We start from the raw sequence: 16389 nt of genomic DNA, 5'->3' as shown, positions 1-16389 counted from the left end.
TTGTTCTCATATTTAGCTTTCCAATTTAAGTATTTGTAATAGGATGTTACCATAGAGTTTGATCTATTACTATCGTGCTTACCAATTATTTTTTTTAAATATAAGGCAAATTTGTTACTTCATGTTCAAAAGAGCCTGAATAAAATCGTTTAAATATGTTATTAAATAATTAAGTCCATCCACAACCAGATTTTTACCACCTTGCTGAGCTGAAACCAATGCATGAGTTTGAGGGGTTTTGTATTGATACTTTGGACAAAAGCACTGTCATAACTAGCTGCGATACTGCCAAAGCCTTTGCTATAAAACATACTTAAGTTGACCTAGCCAACTGGTACCCTCCCTTGTGTAAAACAAACATTTACATTTTTGGGTTTGTTGACAATTGCAGCTGTTGGGAGTCTTTAAGTGTGGTGGGTTTTGTAGGGATATACTACTAGTTTATTGAAATGAAACTGCTATTGATATTAAAAGTGTTGATACAAAACTAGAATACAGTGACCTGAAACTAGCATAATTTCATTTTGTCTCACCAAAAATACACACCCTTGTAAGGCCTATAATGTTTTGGCTATGTAACAAAGATATTAATGTAATGTGTTGATCACTGATATGAAACATCAAGCTGCTTAAAGCTTATGGTATTCTGCTTGTACCCAAGCTAGTTCATCAGCTAAGATTTCTGTTGTCATAGCTTCTGTGTTCTGCACTTCTCTTGATATCACAAAACAATAAAGAATAAATAACACTAAGCAAGAGTAAAGATAGAAGAATCAAACTGTTCTTTAGTATCTATGGAAAGAAACTTTGAATCTATGAAACTCTGAATCTATGGAAAGTTTGAATGTGAGCAATGTCTAGAGTCCCAGGAGGGAAATGTAAAACATGGGTAACTAGAAAACAGAAAAAGGGAATAATAAAAAGAAGTCACTTCAGGACTGACCATACAATGTGATTAGTAAAACTCTCTCTTGCAGTTAGTCAGGAAAGAAGAACCTAGCACTAACAGATGTTAAAAATTATAAGCTGTATTCAAATTTTATTAAGCTATTTAGATTTATTACAGGAACAGTAAGTGGAGTAGGCAGATGGGTTTTTTTCTGACTTCATTGTAATGTTTTCCTTCTTGATGCTTGTTGCAGCTATCTTTTGCTGACTTGTAAAATGATTACTGTCCTTCGCCCTTTTTCCTATTAAAAAGATTACTGTTCCTCACCCTTTTTCCTATCTATACAACACTTTTATCTTAGCTGGGATACTTCCTGCAACGTAGGGATGTCTGCATTAGAATTTTATTGGAGGTTAATTTGTGGAAAATTAATCCGAGGTACTGGAATGAAATGTCTAAGAGATTAGTTCTTCCAGTAGAGAGCATATAAATACCACTCAATAGTTGTCACCAGTGCCTGTTAAAAGAGTTCCAGAGAACAACAGAGAAAGACAAAAAGTGCATATCCATAAAAAACTAATCTACAAAATTTTACAAAATGCATTAATGGACTGCTAACATGCACAAAAGAATTTTACACCAGGTAGATAGTCTAAAATGTACAAAACCTAAAGCACTACTCAAAACCTACTAAACCTCAAGGACTCTTATTTTATTGGTTTAAGTCTGAATTCTACCTAACCTTGAAAACATTTTCATGCTTGCACAGGTTTAGTCACTCGATCTATTCATGTGAAGATTTGTAAGGAAGGTTAAGTGCATATATAAATAATTGTAGCACTGGTATGTTAGGGAAGGACCCAAACATCATCAAGGCAGGCACAGAGAATGTAAGTTTCTTTACTGCTATTTATTGATTATAGTGCTATACGGCTATTAATTATGCTCTCCTCCAGTACTATATGTTGTCCCCAAGACTGCTGGCATTTTTTAAGCGTGAAGAAATCTTGCCTTGTGCTTTATTCCCTTTCATTCTTTTCTTGCCCCCTTTGCAAAATATGATACTGGAGCTCAAAGGGTCTTAGCATAGTTTTGATTTTTTTCTTATCAAAGGAAGTACTCCCTTGCTTGCCTTGCCCAGTACTGCATTCCCTTTACTGAGCTGAGGGCATGGTTGACTTGACAGCTAGTATGTCAGCCGAGTTAAACAAAACTACTGCATTTTGAAGGTAAGTCCACCATAAATTAAACTACTTGACAAGGTCTCAAAAGAACATACTGAATGAGTTATATTAAAGTTAGTGTACCTGCAAGAATACATTACTTGTACGGTAAAATTCAGTGTGTGTTGAAGAAAGGCTGCTGCTGGCAGTTGGCAGCATTGCATTTTGATTAATCCCAACATGACAAAAATGGTAGACAAGAAGCTCAGATCTACTATTTCTAGCTCTTGTACTGATACGACAGAAATTTGTGATCAGGATTTTGTTATGTCCTGCCTTCATTTCTCTTTGCCAAGAATACATTCCAAGTAAGAGTTACCAACATCTATAGCCTCAAACTGCCATCTTCTCTGGGCTTTGAGGTTGACTTCTCTCCCACAGAAATAAGAGATGCATCAGCTGAAGAAACTGTGGACCCCTTCAACCAGGCTGAATTAAATTGGCAGCAACTTATAATAGAAACTTCTTCACCACTTGAAATGTGACAGCATTCTGAAGTATTTCAACACCTATTTCGAGCTGTTGATCTTGAACTTTCCACATAGGATTACAAGCAGGAAGTGCAGCTGAATTTCACCCTTTCAGAACTAACCTGTACTCCAAAAGTTCTATACATTTAGTCCTTAATTTAGTTTTCAAGGAAAAGCATTCATATTAGCTAACAGAATGACTACCAACATTATATTTGTTTGACTATAAAGGACTTACAGCTTTTTTCAGCTCATTAAAATGTTACCTGGGGGGAAAAAAAAACCTGAGAGACATGACTAAGGGATACACCTGGAAAATAATAATAATAAAAAAACCCCACAAAACCAAACGTATGAAACTTTTGACCTTGGAATAGCTGCAAAATATGTTCCGAACAGAATTGTCTTTATGCTGCTCACATGTGCTGTGATAGCATCCTGTCACAAAAGAACAGGAAACTAGAAGGAAAACACTGTGAGGTGAGTGTCTGCCATGTTCACTTGTGTGTGTGCAAGGTGCCAAAGTAACCATTGTTTTCCATTCCACGCTGGCAACATTTTAGCTGGAAAATAGTACTCAGCTCTAAACATGGACTGAGGAGAGCTCAGAAGACAGAGGAAGGCTGATAAGCGATGAGGAAACCTGACGTGTAAGGACAAGTTGATAAAATTGTGTTTGTTTGGTCTAGCAAACAGGAGACCAAGGGAACATGTAACAGTTTGGAGCAGACCTGGAGAACATGCAGTGATGAAACAGAGGACCTGGTACAGACTACCTGGCTGTTCTTAGAGCTTTATGATTCTGGAGTGGCTTTCAAGCAGGTGCTCAAAAAGATTTAAAAAACATTTTAAAGACAGACTCCTTTCCCACACCCAGAGCAATTAGCAAGATTTTTACCTGAACAACAGCTCTTTAGTTGAAAAAAATTAATGTAAACAACAATTATTTGCTAAGCATTTTCCCCTAGCCTGTTCAGTTTGTTTATGCAAAATGCAAACGTCTGAAGTGATTTAAAGGAGAAATTAATGTCTTTTTGCTGGGAGTTACGTGACACGAATATAACTGCCCTGTAGCTCAGGGCTGTTTCACTAAAATCTACCTGTGAAGTCATATGCCTTTTAGCAAGTGAGCTATCAGGAAGACGGCATATAGAAAATCTGAATTAAAGAGCCCTGGAGATAATTTCCACCCTCTACAGTGTTTCTGTGAATTTTAAAAAGAAAAGAAGGTGCTCCTACATCTTTAGTTCTCTACAGATCATGGTTGATGATCTTCTCTCAAATACAACAAAGATCTTTTCCATCTTTATTAAAAGGCAATCTTTATCAAGCAAGAGTTCTGTTGAGCCCTTAAATGTTTGCTGAGAGTGCCACTAAAACACATCATCTTTTCCACTTAGAAAAATTAATTAAACTATTTAATATTCTTTATTACTCTGAATCTTCTCTTGTCCCCTTTGTCTATTTTTACAATGGGATTTTCTTCGTGTTAATACATTTTCCTCCCTCTTTTTGCATGAAACCACAGGAACGTAAAGAAAAACTTACAACATACAATGTTAAAATACAAACAAAATCATAGAAAAAATAGAAAGTTACTTGTGCTGAACTGGCATGACCTCACACAGAAATTTGATTGTTTTTCTGATAGACTGCATGTCTCAGACAAGTTTTACAAAACCGTGTATGAGACACAAAGATTTACAGCCAAAGAAATATTTCAACTCAGGGAAGCTTTCCGCAAAACAAGCCAATACTCCTGTCTCCTCCCTTCTGCTTCGATTCCTGCAGAGCTGGTTCAAACGCAGACAGGCATCTCTGGTTAAAACCTGTTCTCTCCACTGAAATCAATTGTATGCTGGTATTCAAAGCTGCAAATTTATTTGTTTTACAGAAACCTCTCACGTAGGTATAGAATTAATGAAATATTCAAGATAAGAGCTATTTGGATGCTGATCTATATTATGTCTTTCAAAACATAATTGGACAGTCTGTGACTTCATGTTCTGTATGAGAAATATAACAGGGTTGTTGAATTTCATTTTATTTTAATGTGTTTGGTAGGAATGTTTTCTACTATACCATTACTAGTATATCTATACAGCAGTTTAATTAATTTTTTAGAATTATAGTATTGTTTAGATTGGAAAAGGCCTTTAAGATCAAGTCCAATTGTAGACCTAGCACTGCCAAGTCCAGCATGTTCTTAGCTGGTCTGAGATAATTTATTTTTTTTTAAATCCAATGGCAACGTCAGTTTCTTCACCCAAACTAGCCCCCAGCAGTGAAAGCTGTCATTTCTTGTTCAGTGTTCCTTATGTTCCTCTTCGGTAAGAGAAGGTGCATGCACTGCAGCCAGGCCTCTCCTACTTATAACAGTGCCAATTAACTGTACCAATTAATATGCGTAGTGGTAACTGTAGAGGTAAAGGTTCACTACAGATTTGTTACTTGAAGGCATGCTTGGATACATAGAGAGGATTATTCTTCTCTGTTTTTACAGCTGCCTATTTAATCACAGATGTGTTTTTTTCTTGGACAAAGGAAGCTTTTTTAAGGAACAAAATATAATTATCAGGATTCCATAGCTGTAATTGTACTGTACAGTATATACTGGACTTAACACTAAGAGTGTGCAATACAGCTTCTGATTGTTTCAGCACAATCACCTAATGTAAATCTATGTTTTTTTATTGTTTTAATGACAAAACATTATGGGCAACCATAACATATGTTATTCCAGCACAGAGTAATCCGAAAGAACAATTTCTCCAGTAATACAACACTTTAGTAATAGAATTTGTCCTTTGCAATAAGGACAAATAAAGAGTTGTTTGTGTAGTGTGACACTGAGCAACCTATATGATCAACAAGTGTGAGGTGAGGATGGTTACAAGACTCCAACCATAAAGTCTGTTGCATGAGATGACACTGATGACCCACCTTAACAATATAACCTAGCCAACCCCTACAGTTTCAAAATAAGCTGAGGTCTGTCTTCCAAGTGTTCCCATACTAGTGACACGGAGGTAAAAATATCTCCCTGATCTCCACAGGCAGTAATATAACACTCATGAGGTTTAGTTTCCTTCATCATACTGCCTGAGCTCTGACACAGAAGCCCAAGTGCTTGCTCTCACTTCACTTACTTGTCCAGATTCTTGTGAAAATAAAGACAACATCACCAATGTTGCGTAAGTGATCGTGCCTCATTAAATCAATGTTAGTGGTATTCAAAATGCTCCTATAGCTTGTGGGATTTAAACTAAGAAAAATGGTACTGAAAAAAAACAGCTGTAAACTTTAAAGCAACTACTTTCTTTCGGAACTAAAATATACCTGCAAGTATCTGCAGCATAGCTTTGAGTATTTTGTCAAAAGTTTGATTTATGACACTTCACAGTATGTGACTGGGAAGCTGAAAAGGCTTTTCATAGTTGTGGGGCTCTTGCATAACTCGGGAAACTCTTGGTAGTTTTTAATTAGTCCACTACGCTTTGCTCTGTGGGATACTATGCACCAAGTAATCAAGAGCCAAGCGTGGAACAAAGGAGCAAAGTGCAAAACACACACAAATAGACTGCTGAGAAATCATTTCTAAAATGTTAGCAAAGCCAACCATAATTTTAATTTTAGGGCTGAATACTTTCTAATATTAGCAAAGAATGGATTAGAAATTGGAGCAACTGTGCTGGCAGACAAAAAACTAAATCCATTAATAGGGCTATCCTATTTACTGCAAAGGCAAATGGACGGGCAATAAATCTTCCCATGTTTCAATAAAATGTAATTTCCCTAATCTTCAAGAATCTCTTAACGTTAAAATATTTCACATCTCAATTTTTAAGGTCTACTTTTAAATATTTAGACATTCTGAAAATCTTACTCATGGAAGACCGAGCAAGCCTTGGGCAAGTACTCAGCAAAAACTCCAAAGAGGTTCTGATCTATTTGTGAAACAATATGGTTTTGTTTGTTTTACAGACTGCCTATGCTGTATCAATTTAATAAATAAAACTTGTTTAATTGTCACTATTTCCATGTGTTTAAAGGAGTACACATTAATCTGTTCACTTTATAGGCAAAATGTATTCATTCAGGTCAACATGCATAGACATATTTGATTTGCATACATTGCACAGGAATCTGAACAGAAAGATCTTTGGGTTTATGTTTTAGAAAAATTTACTTTTAAAGACAGCCTACATTTGGAGGAAATACAACTACAGAATCCTGCAGAGGTCTGAAAGTTTTGGGAATAAAGGCTGTCCTTATCATCCATTCACTCAAAGCCTGTTCCCACTACTGTAAAGTATTGTGCTTTTAGAAGTTCTCTAAATAAAACAGAACTCTTTAAAAAAAGATACAAATCTATTTGTACTATACAAACATTTCAGGGTAATTCAGTAATTAGGAGAAAAGTAACAGGAGGGCACTAAATGCAACACTGCATCAGTGGGGTCAGCACTGATGGGGTTGTACTGTAGTATGCTAAATTCAAAGTAACTGCTAAGGAACATCTGGTTGAATTTAAATCGCAAAGTTTGGACTCAGCATGATAATAAAAACAAAATGATGTCATTGGCTTCAGCCTCTAGTAACTAGCTGCTTGTAAATAGGGTATCAGTGTAACCTCTGGCAAGTATTATGAGAATGTTCTCATCTTCCATACTGCTTTTAATCAGAGACACACACAGGTATCACAAGCGAAGAAAGTGTATCAAAAAAGGACTGACTGATATAGCAGAATATGTAAACAGAAAGGAACTTTGCTGTTTTCAAGAAAGTCTGAGCAGTTGCATTAGATGGCTGAAAGTTGCGTAACATAAAAAAACCCCAGATGTTTTCAAATTGTCTCATCCAAAGAATATTTATCTAAATACTGTGAAACTGGGTTATAAATGCAGCCACCAAGGACTTAATAAACTATGCATACCCACATACTAAGCTGGGACCTGAAACAGGAAAAACAAATTATCCTTAAGAAGCTATTTTTTATAGACTTTTTTTTTTTATGCATAATCACTTTTATTAGCCTTCAAAACAGACACAGACAAAAAGCATTATCTTTAAAAATCCCTGCAGTTTTTTAAATCTTGGTGAAACAATGGTTCTAACCCCTATGTTGTTTTCCAAGAAAATTAAGCCAATGATTCACCATTCTCATTAATAAATAGCCAGATCGTTATGAAGTTAATTCAACATAGATAAGACAATTTGTATTATCAAAGGATAGGGTCTCAGATTTAGTTGAATCTGAGTTGAATGATTTAGTTGTCTAAAAAATTAAGTCAAACTATTTTTTTAAAAATAAACATGACTACAAAGGATTATTTTTTCCAAATAACCCCCCAAAACTGACTGGGAAAAAAAGACATTCCACTTGTAATAGAGAAGATTACAGTAGCAAAAAAAAAAAAAGCAAAATGAAAATAGAAAGTTTGGGGCACTAATTAAAATCATGCTGAAAAAATACTGGAGTCCTTTGAAATTCATCTGAAGCTTTGGATATTTTTGCTGTTGTTTCTTTGCTCTCCTAGCAAACTTTTATTGATGACATTTGAAAACTTGTCCAGACTTTAGAAGATAATCTATTCCCACTTCTGCTTTGCAGCACTGCACAAAAAGAGCTTGTAATCATGTGCAACAAAGATAGGTATAAGTACATAATAAACTGTGGTGCGAGTAGATAAGGCAGTGAAAAGAAAAAGGTACCTGAAAAGGAACAGAACCAGATAGGAAAAATAAAAGATAGGATGTTAAAGCTTATTTTACAGTTTGTTTTAAAAACCTGCAGTATAGAAAAAACAAGTTTTCCATAAAAGGCCTAATATTAATCTTCAGCATATTTTAAAAAGAGTGCAGTTGGATGAGACAGAGCCATCCCACAGTTTCTGGTTGTTAAAGCGACATTTTCCACTACCTTCTCTTCCTTTTTTCTCTGCACCTGGCTTACTCCACAATTTTACTTTTGTGATTATTATAGTAAAAACCTAATCTCTGCAAAAGTCTTGTTTTCTGCCAGCTTAGTGAGCAGAATATCTTCACAGAGGGGGTCAGGCAAGTGCCAGAGCCAGGCAAATGCTGAAAGCCAGTGGAGTAGGAGGAGACATGCAGCTAGGAGCAGGGGAAGATAAATTTAGAAGACTAAATTTAGACTTTTTTTTTTTAATTGCCTAGCATTGTGGTGCTTGTAGTCACTCTCATTTGTAAGTAATACTCACTCTGCTTAAACCACCTACAGCAGAAGTTTGTATGACGGGGAGAGGAATGTAAAAAGAAGGGGCAAAAGATCAGCTAATTTGTTTTTGTAAACAAATTCACTCAGCTTTAATCAAAGAAAAGAAACAGAGGCACTTACACTTATTTGTTAACTGTTTCTGTTGCTCTTGTAAAAGCCTACCAAGTACATGGTTGACACTGTTTGAGATGATGAAGGCTGAAAACTACTAAAAAGAGCCTCTGCTTTTAAGAACTTCTAAAAAGTGTCATTTGCTGGGATCTTCCTAAAGCCACAGATTTACTGTCCCAAATTATTTTATGATCCCTACAAATAACTCCCGTGTCTTCAGAACATACATTTCAAAAGAAGCATGAAAGTAGTCCTAATACTTACTCTTTATGGTAAAATCTCAGAAGAGGAACCAACGTCAACTCTCAAACACATGGCTAGAAGCAACATCTCTATGTTAATAGCATAAATTCCATGCAGCAATGAGTACTACTCAGTATACAAAACAGAGTCACATTAAGAAGAGGGGTTTCCTCAAACCCTTTATATTTGATCAGCCTGCCAGTTTCCCAAGAAAGATGAGACCCTTGTGTCTGACCAGCCTGTTTGCTACCTGTGTTTTGACAGCCCACCGTATGGGAGGGTGATTCCACTGACCTATACAGGGACCCCTGCTGACAGCATCACTGACTCAAATCCCTTACAACAACTACTCAGATCTCTGGAGATTTATACAAAATGAACTTCAGCTGAAGAATTTTATTATACAAAATGCAAGACTGTGACAGAATAAGGTTAAAGATTGCTGGTCACTGCAAACCAAGTTTAAAACAATACACCTAATAACAGCTAGCATGAATTAGTCATAGAAAAGTTCTTATCCAGTAGGCATCCATATGGGGGAGAAGACAGTTCAGCCTGTCAGCTGCTCCCAGAAGTTACAACAGAGTCTTCCCTGACTTTTCCCCTCCTTTGCTTACTTTTTATACTTCATAGTAAACTACATTCATCACCATACACAGGACCGGTTAGAATTTTCTTGCTTCTAATGTAAATAAGTACTCAGATAGCAGTACTGAAGTATTTACTAACTACACATACTCTCCAAGCGGGGTTTTGGCCTCTTTTGGGTGGGCTATTTGAGTTGGAGGTCCCAATTTCCCACTACCACAATTACCTTTGTCCTACTTTCACCTTATCAGCTTGGCCAGAACTTTCTCACTTGGAGGCTTCTTTCTGCCTAATTTAGATAATGGTGTTCTTTTCCTCACCTGCTCTTTGTTTCCCAAGGTTGACTCCCTTGATTAGAAGTCCTTCCAATCATAAATTTTGATGAGTTTAGAGGGTGGGTCAGCTCAACCTAAACTTTGTGCACAGAAATGTTTAACGTATAGTTAAACTCTAAATCAGAGTTTGGCAATTCAAGAGTGTAGACAACAATTTCCCCCTTTTGGACTTATTTCAGTCCAAGACCATCCATTTTCTTTACATTTAGGTGGAGCTTCATTGACTTTAGTCATATATATTTTTGTTACTGATTGGTATGACATGCCCAATGAGGTGTGGTAGTACCTTGGAGGCAGGAAACTTTGGGATGGAGGTGTGCATTAGTATTACAATGAGATCACCTCATCCCAGGAAAGCAATTTCACCACAACTGTGGGCTCAGCAGCAAACAGCTCCTCAGCTGCACTACACCATCAAGTTCACATTCCTGCAAGGAGTACAATGGAGCCTGGCCGCAGTGTCTCCACTCCACTCAACCCTCCATTACTCCTATCAGCATGTGCTAAAACGGCAGGGTGCATTGCTCAAGGAGCCGTGGTAAGGTAGATTTTGTGTATGTCAACCATCCTGAAAGTGGTAACTGTATTTTACCCTTAAAACTTTCTGTAATACTTATGCTTCTATTAGGTCTCAGTTTTTCTAATCCCCCCCCCCCCCCAAGTAATTTTCCCACATACACTTTCAACGTTGACCTTTCAGACGCTCAGTACATGCTCATTCTTCCCTGGATTAAGTGCATAAGGAACACATTCTTCGGGGACTTATGCAGTAAGTATATACTCAAACTCACCCTGCACACTAGAATGAACTTGCTAACAAGCACGATGACTGGGCTTCAGATTCACTTGGATTTAACTGCACTTTTTACCTTGGCTCTGTCATGTTCCAAAACCATTTAATGAATATCCTGTGGATTCTGTTTCCTTTAGTCTGATGCAAGTTCAATTTTGGTTTGTTTAAGGGTATTTAATCTGTTTAGTTGTCTAGTTTTTTGAGTCAAATTACATTCTCCAAGACGTACTTAAGTGGAAATATTAGGCAGATAAAAAAAAAAAAAAAAAAAAAAAAGGCAGATAGAGCAAAACTCACAGACTTACCAAAACTCGGTTTGACTTTGTTATCACTAGCTAAAAGAGATGTGATCTTAACTTGATTAAATTAGTATCAGATAAAATCATAGTGGAAACAAAGTATTTTTTTTAGCTTTTCTCTGCTAGGCTTAGAGAATGTACACTCCTGTATAAACACAACTTACCAGTGGCCATTTACGGAGGATAAGGGATGAGGCATACAGTTTGTAGACGCCATCTGTAGCAAGAAGAGAAGAAATAAAATAAGGAGTTCAGACTTACCTTTGGCTTCTGTAGTAAAATAGAATAAGTAATTTATAAAATTATGAACCCTGCCAAAATGGACAAAAATATTTATTTGGATTATTATTCTGAAGTTTGCTTCTGGTCACTAGCAAACACTTTAGAAACATTGTCTAGTCTTATGATGATGTCCTAACTTGGGTCTCTTACCAACCTCTACAGTACTGTAAATGTTCAGAATTCAAAGGGTGAACTTTGGTTCTGAAAACCCCAAATGGATGTGTTTTCCAATAAATCTTTTTCAAGGTTCTAAAATAAAATGTCATCTTTTATACCTTCAGCACATGCCTAATAATTTGTTTCCTTTATCTTTTCAGCTCCCACCTATTTCTTGTTCCTAAAGGCAATTTTATAATTAGCTCACATTTTATGAGTCCATTTTTTGGAGGAATGACTGTTGTCTCCAGTAGTTTCAATTTATGAGAGAGCTTAAAAGGCAGTCTAGCAACAACTGAATTCAGCTGCATCTTTTACATTCACAGTCAATCCATTTTTTATTAATGTGCAACACAACTGTTGCAAAGTATCCATCTGCCTGAAAGATGCCGTGTTAGAGAAAAAAGAACACTACCAATATCTGTAACAATGAATAAACCCTATTACCATCTAATAACTGCTTTCTGGTTCATATAATTCTTATAATGGCAATCAATTAGTTTAATATTGTAGAAATTTGAGTCGTATCCCGGGGATGTCTTCTGTATTTTTGTATCTTCTATCTGTTCTAAGTGGCTTAAAAATGAAGAAGTTGTGTGTCTGGGCTGTTAAACTCCCAAAGGCAGACTGGTTTTGTTTGCTGCTTTGCAACTTGTCAGGAGTTTCAGGAGGTAACAGATTTAGTGTACTACCTCTACATGTACTTGCGTAAGACCTAAACCCGACAAAAGCCAAACAAAAGGTTGAAACAAAGATAATAGAAGAGCTGAGATGATCAGGCTCCTTCAGATTATGACTTGCAAATGCCAGTTCATTTTGCTATGGTGCTATGTAATTTGGAAATTAAGTCTAATGCAGTTCTCTCTCATAATGTGCACTTTAAAAGCCAACTGCTAACAAAAAATACTTTCTTCATTCGTTGTTGTCCAAACACAATGTAAGGAGTATCTGGAGATACAGAGGAAGGCAGCAGTTGCTTTGTATACTGATTGTCTCTGTGACAATGAAGAAAAAAACCCAACCTCCTGGATATAACGTGCAAGCTTTGAAAGAGGAAGTGGTATGGAAAATAGAAATGTAAGCCTCGTGGCAATAGAGCTGGACTCCACCATTGCATTTATTACAGTGCATAGTTTGCCTTTCCCTGTTCTTTTACAACCTTGTAATTCTTTTTTGCCCCTAAGGCTTTTACCCCAGGATATCCTATTGAAAAACTCCACCTCTGACTCATCTGTTTGTAGATAATAATCATGCACCGGGGGAGGGATAATTAGATTGTTTTGAGCTAGACAAAGACTACCATGTCTCCTGAGCCCCATTTGCCCCTCCAGACACTGACCTTCTCTTTGCCTAGCAGGGAACAGCAAAAAGGGCAGTAAAAGAACATTATAAGGGATTGTAGCCTGGAGTTCATTGGCTTAAGACATGCTAAACCTATTAACCTGGTAGAGGAAGGCAAACAAGAAAGCCTTCCTCATGCTACCGCAGATAAAAGTCTGATGAACAGCAAATTATTTTCAGACACTGCGGGGCACTTTTAATCACGATTTTGAGTGATCCACTAGATGTGTTTTATTGGAGCCAAGTTTTGGGTATGGCTGCGCCCCTCTTGAGGGCTGGCACATACTAACAGTAGTACTTTAGCGGTTCCCTTGTATTTCCATACCCATTACGGCTGGCACTTAACACCTAGTAGCCATAACCCAAAATACACCAGACTTAAGGGCTTTGACCCTCTTGGGCTCCTCATTTTCGAGCAAACCCATGTGGCTGTGAGGCGGTGCCGTGTCACCCCGCGGGGTTTCGCAGGGGCTCCGTGTGGCCTCCCTTCCCCTCAGGGCCCACAGCCCCTCCGCTGAGCCCGGGCTGGGAGAAGCCGCCGTTTTCGTACCGTCAGCGGTAAGCCTCTTCTCCATCTTGTGCCTGAGGAGAAGGGGGAGGATGGTTCCCGGGCCGGCAAGCCGCGATCGCCCATTCCGCGCGGGGGAAAGGGCTCGCCGCCCCCCTCACCCACAGGGCGCGGCGGGGCTGAGGTAAACCCGGCGGGGCTGGGCGGGAGGCCGGGCCCTGCGGCGTCTCCCTCAGGCAGACGAAGGCGGGAGACAGTGGCGATTTCCTGCCGGGGAGGGGAGACGGCGGCGGCGGGCCCGGGGCCGTGGGGCGGGGCGGAGGCGGCCGCCATCACGTGTCGTTTGGCAACGACCGAGCATCCCCGGGACACGCCGCGGCGCGGCCGGCAGGAGCGGAGGTAACGCGGGCGGCCGCGCCGCCACAGCCGGCGGGGAGGTGTCGCGGAGCCCCGGCAGCGCGGCGAGGCGCGGTCTCCTTCCCACCTTGCGGGGGGAGGCTGCCGGGGCGGCGGGCAGCCCGGCTGGGCGCAGCGTTCGCCCTACGCGGAGGTTTCCGGGCCGTCGCCTCCCTCGCAGCATCCGGGGCTGACGGCCTCGGCGATCCGGCTCGACTGCAGGTGTGCGGGGTGACAGCGCGACAAATGCCGGTTCTTATTTTTTTTCTTTTAAAGGGTGCCTCAGCAGCAGCACCTGCGGGTGCCTCAGCCCTGACAGCCCTGGGAGGGAAGGCGCTCAGCCCTGAGGCGGGGAGCTCAGCCCTGAGGCGTGGGGCAGCCGCTTCCCTCTCGGGGCTGTCCAGGAGGCGTGAAATATGCCTGAACCTGGGTTGTTTTATACGGAGAACAGAGTTAACCACCGTTTGGGGGGAGAGGAGCGGCCACCGAGGGGCGAAGTGACCCCCAGTCTCCCTCCTGCGGCGCGGTCTCCTCACAGGAGTCAGGGCCGGTCTCCTCACGCCGTTCCCGCCGGCGACAGCCCGTCGTGTCCTGCACAGTGCGACTGGAGGGTGGTTTTGTGGAGCCACGTGTTTTATTTAATTTGGCAGCAAGCGGGTATGAGGGTTGGTACACAGGTCGGGTTATACCAGGATGTGATTTGATGGTGGGTGCATGTAATTATAACTCCTTTGTTAAGTAGCTACCGCAGGGAACTGAAGTGGGTTTAGCAATACTCTCAGTCAAGCGTGTCTTTGCTTACCGGTGTGTGGTGGCGATTTTGATTGTTTATGTGTTTTTTAAGTGCTAGATTAAATGCAGTCTGAGTAGGTGTTAAAGTTACGGCTGAGGACTACACATGGGTATAGATCTGTAGGTAAGCATGTGCCTTTTGACATTACTTCTCCCCTTTTTGAGATATTTCCTCTTTTGTCCCCCAGCATTAAAAATAAGATTATTTTAACAAACTCTATAATTGTCCCTTCTGCCTTTACGTGGGGCTTATTATATAAATTTCACCTCATATTCCCCTCATTGCAGCTGCTTGGTGCACTCCCAACCTCAGTCCTGTCTAAATCAAGACTGTCTACTGCAAAGTCCCTTGTTGTGAGCTTGCTTCTGTTTTTTTCCCTTGGAAATATAAAAATAAATTATGTGTGAAAGACATAGTGCCATGTTATTTTCCACTTGTAGCTAGCACAGTTCCCTAACTTTGACGTGACTTGATTTAGAATCTAGCTTAATATTTCTGAGGTGTGTTTGTCTAGGATTGCTACTTTAGGAAATTTTGAAAAGTTTCTGAAGCGTTGTAACTTAATATCTGTTTGTGAGCTGATTATAGCTCTTTGCCTCATTTAATGTTCATAGTCTTATTCAGGATGTGTCTGAACATGTGAATAGTATGTGTATTTGTTGAACATCTCTTGTACAGCTGTGTCACAGGTGTGTATAGTCAGAACTTACTGCAGTCACTGAGGTACTATCAAATGAATAATTGACAACTTCTTTTGCATGCCTTTTTATATGATAAACATACCTTGTCCTTTTTTAAAAAATGGATGTTACAACCAATTTATTTGATTGAAGGTTTGTGCTGTGTTTTATAGTGCTAAAGTTGATGCATTTGCCTATGCAAGCACAAAAAGACGGCTGAACAGATGAAATCTTTACATTGGGAATTCCTTTTGTTGCAAGGCCTTCCTGTCTAACTGTATGTATGGCAGGGAGGTGATTCTTCTCACCAGAAATGAGAAAACTGCATGCTAGACAAACTGTAAACTTTCCCATAAATGTTCAAACTGTGAGGTGCCTAAATATATACATTGCAAGGAATAGGCATTTCAGGGCCTTACAACCTTTGCTCTGTTAGTGCTTAACTCCCTGAAGACTGTTTTGCTGTTTGCCTGTGTACGGCAATCTTGATTCTTACCAGAAGGGCCCATCATTGTGTTCAGAAATAGGAGTTTTACAGCTGGTATATGTGAACAGTCAAAATATATATGTAAAACTATGTCACAACTAGAGATGTTTTATGCAATCAAGACAACTGTGGAAGACAGAAGCAAGAACAAGAAATCTTTGCTAATGAGCAGATGTTGTATAAAAGTATAGCAAAGCATAGTAAGCTTTTAGCAGTTTGGTATTTCACATTGGTCATTAACACACTTGCAGGTTCACCCCAAGTTGAACAAATGACAGGTCAGCTGCTGTCCTGCTCAGTGTGAGAGAGGGATCTTAGCACATGATTCCTCTTTCCCTTCCTTAAAGGAAAGCCACCCTGTAATGCAGTGTTAATACTTTGCCAGCTGCATATTAACCTTCATTAGTTCCTTTGGTGCATGGCCAAAGTGTGATAGGCCTTATCAGAATTATATATTTTTGGTGAGACAATGAAGTGATCCTAGTTTCAGGTCACTGTGTCCTGGTTTCATATCAAAGCTTTCTGTACCAACAGCAGTGTCATTTCAGTACAAA

The 16389-nt window shown here is 39.3% G+C and overlaps 1 protein-coding gene and 1 long non-coding RNA gene across 6 annotated transcripts in view; one reads left to right on the top strand and one right to left on the bottom strand.

The window, feature by feature from the left end:
* The window catches only part of LOC121097790, a 72433-nt gene extending 58832 nt beyond the window's left edge, over positions 1 to 13601 (bottom strand). The window contains exons 1-2 of the long non-coding RNA XR_005831085.1: positions 13522 to 13601; positions 11357 to 11409 (exon numbers count right to left, since the gene is read on the bottom strand). This is a non-coding gene — a long non-coding RNA (uncharacterized LOC121097790). The remainder of the gene's footprint in view (positions 1 to 11356; positions 11410 to 13521) is intronic.
* SLC7A6 (solute carrier family 7 member 6) overlaps positions 13565 to 16389 on the top strand; it is a 30039-nt gene continuing 27214 nt past the window's right edge. Inside the window, exons 1-2 of one of the 5 annotated variants that reach the window (XM_040615093.1) lie at positions 13833 to 13878; positions 14720 to 14791. The gene's annotated coding sequence lies outside the window, so the exon portion shown is untranslated. The other 4 variants (XM_040615092.1, XM_040615095.1, XM_040615089.1 and 1 more) reach the window with 4 other exon arrangements.

This window comes from Falco naumanni, chromosome 15 (assembly GCF_017639655.2).
Source record: "Falco naumanni isolate bFalNau1 chromosome 15, bFalNau1.pat, whole genome shotgun sequence".
Classification (NCBI taxonomy): domain Eukaryota; kingdom Metazoa; phylum Chordata; class Aves; order Falconiformes; family Falconidae; genus Falco; species Falco naumanni.
The sequence above is the reverse complement of the archived record's forward strand: the minus strand, read 5'-3'. Positions and strand labels throughout refer to the sequence as shown.